This window comes from Lactuca virosa, chromosome 8 (genome assembly GCF_052849685.1).
Source record: "Lactuca virosa cultivar CGN04683 chromosome 8, Lactuca_virosa_CGN04683_v6, whole genome shotgun sequence".
NCBI classification, from domain to species: Eukaryota; Viridiplantae; Streptophyta; class Magnoliopsida; order Asterales; family Asteraceae; genus Lactuca; species Lactuca virosa.
This window is the reverse complement of record NC_136433.1, coordinates 303,664,902-303,668,289: the sequence shown is the minus strand read 5'-3', so window position 1 is coordinate 303,668,289 and position 3,388 is coordinate 303,664,902.

Here is a 3,388-nt window from a genome sequence, read left to right as displayed (position 1 = left end):
TAATTTCTGTGAGATTAGATATCTGTCAATAATACTGGTATTACAGATGTAACAAGTTTGGAAAAAAATGACCTAGAAGTAGGCCTTACATCAACCAAGATGGGAAAATTTTGACAGAACTACGACCTAATCAAGACCTAACAGGTTTAAGATTTACAAAAATAGGAAATTAGACTAGAGTTTTTACACAAACTAGGTTATATCCATAAGAGAAGTCGATGAGACTCTAACGGGGACGAGAACTACTAGAGTGAGTTCTTAAATCCTCTAGAAGACGTTCTATGTCCCTCATACGCCTTTCAGATCTTACTTGCTGAGCTCGAAGTTCCCTGACTTCAGCTTGGGTTTCAGCAAGTTCCCTCTGCAGAACTGCATTGTGGATCTGAGTCCTTTCATGAGCAGACTCTAGTTGGCGAATGTGGACTGTGTTAACGCCAGAGTTGGCGTCAATCTCCACGACTCGATCGATAGTTGCTCGACCCTGTACTATGTTCCGAGAAATCCTACGAACCATGATGTGTAGGACTCTATCAGCTGAACCTCCCTCGTTGAGGTTGTAGAAGCTTCTGTCTCCATTGTAGGGAATGGGTTGACCCTGTTCCTGACTCCATCTATTCAAGTTTGTGGCCCACAGGGGTGTGGGTCCTTGAAATGTTGGACGAGGATTCAGGTTTGGGTCTTGAGCAGCTGAGGGTAGGTTGTTGACTTCTGGCTCTGAGTCAGAATCCTCAGAAAAGCCTTAAGCTTCGTGATCATCCAATGGGATTGGGTGATCATCTTCTGGCTCTTCTCCAAGCCATCCTGCATTGCCGTTGTTGGGGTAGTATGGGTCTCCGGGGATATGGAATCCAGCCATGATATCTACGCGATAAAAGGGATAAGAAAATAACTAAATAGACGAACTAATTAGATAATTATAAGATGATCTTTATTAGTTACCTCAACATTTGCGTAGTGCATACCAGTCATATGTAACCGATACATGATAGACCTTCGAATAAGTGACCCTAACTCTAAGCCCACAACCAAACAAGGAACAGGAAGTAAAGCAAAGATCGCAGATTCTAAGTCTATGATATCCTAGATACATATAACCTTAGCGTATCCACTCAGCAACTATTGATATACTAATAAAGACCTTTAGTTCTCTGATAAGTAATTATAGTAACACAAAATACTCCTATAGTATTTTAAGTTTATGTTCTGTTCTAATGTTCTCATTGTCGTAGCGTTGGTAACTTCTTAGACTTGTTGCAACCTCACAACCACACTTAGGCACATGCTAGTCAACCCTCGGATAATATAGTTGATCAGGCTATATCTTCCCAGCTTTGACTATATGTCTCTAAGTCTACTTGTGCTGCCCAACAATCGTAATACTTTTGTTCTGTCCTAGTGACACTGATTTTAGTATGAATGCAAGTATGTATACTTGGTTAAATATTTTATTATTTAAAAGTATAAACTCTTTATCAGAGTATTTTAATCCCGCTGTTTTTATAGTTCGTATATCTTTTATGGGTTGATACACTCGATTCACTATAAACAATGCTCTGATACCAATCTGTCACACCCCAAAACCGGAACGGCGGAAACGTTCGGGGGTGGAGGACGACATGTTCAGTATCACAACAATGCAAAGTAGTAAACAAGCAACAACATCATCCATTGCATTAATAATATAATTTCATACAAGTGTGTTCTGTCAAGTTATATAGACACCAAAAATATGAATCAAAATAAAAGATGAGTCTTGAACGAGCTCCATCTTCTCAAAACCTGGCTCCGGTACCTGTCTACTGGTGACCTGAGAATACAAGTTATGTTTAAAGAGTTTATCAGCTTTAAAGTTGGTGAGATCATAAGTATTTTAGTGTCATTGTTTGTATGAAAGTGTTTGTAAGTATGTGATGTATAAATTTGTAAAAGTTTGTAATTGTATAAGTTTGTAAAAGTTTGTAACTGTTTGAACTCCCCTAGAAAACCCTATGTTTCCTACTAAAAGTAGCCTTCTACCAAGGCATCTAGTATCTGTGTGTGTCTCTTGTAAGAGTGTGTATTTTCCCAAATCTGACTATCATTATCCAAAAATATAGTTTTTACATTATTGTTTATTGTGTGAAGATCACAAAGTAATGTAATGGGAAAATGAAATAGTACTGTAGTGTTGTATTAAGTAACTACTTTGTACTAACTACCTTAAACCAATTTTTATTTAAAGTACCATGTGATCGGCCTGTACCCTGCTACCGACTCTAGAAAAACGACGATGTAAGACGTCGTAAGAAATGACGTTTCGCACCCGTAGACTTGCAAGTCCCACTGTAGCGAGCAGCAAGGTATAGGATAGTCAATCCAGTATAGATCTATACACAAACTCATACGCTCCCCACTTAAGGAGATTCTGGATACAAAACGGTCATGACAGGTAATGTCATGCCCCGTTACGTGGCTCACATAACTGTAGTAATGTTCTAGTATATGTATGTGCTAGCTGTATTGTGTGTTCTCTCCCTGTCTAGCATGTATGTATGTTCTCTCTGTATGGTATTGTTTGTTTCTCATCATAGTATTCGCTATACGTATGTTATGTTCTCTCTGTATAGTATTGACTCATGTATGAACCTGTATGTTTCATTGTTTTAGTAATAGTATTAGTATCTCCCTAAACTATACCTATTATAGCTTACTAGTAATGTTGTTTGAATGTATGAACATGTGTGTGTACCCTTGCTACCCAACGACATTCAACTGAATGAAAGAAGGAACCTTTATACCTATATACATACACATAATATATAACTAGGATTCAAACGATCTTCGGACAAATAACCGGTATACCCTAAGTCCACAACCAAACAAGGAAGAGGAAGTATGGTGAGCTATCAGTCCTAAGTCCTTTCAATCCTACTTATATAACTATATCTATATATGTACACATTTAACAGAATATAAGTTTAAAAGAGTTTAATAAAAGTATTTGGTATGTAAAAGAGTTTGTAAAACAGTTTGAAGTAAAACAGTTTGATAACACAGTTTGAAAAGTAAGAAATCCACTTGTTTGGTAGTTATTAATCACATGTGATTGATATAATAACTATAATAGTTCAACTTGTATTCCCCCCCATAAAAGCATTTAAAAACATTTAAAAGGTTAATTAAGGGGTATGAACTCACCTGTAGTGAGTGGTTTGGATGATCTGATAGTATAGGATGCTAAGTGTCAAGTGAAGACTTGAACACACACAAGGATCCTAGTTAACATATAATAACACATATATGTATCCAATTAGTCATTAAACAACTAATTAACCAAGTTAAGACATCCTAGGACATGTAAAACACCTTATTTAAGTGTTATAAGTACTAAGGATTGCATCTAAGGGTT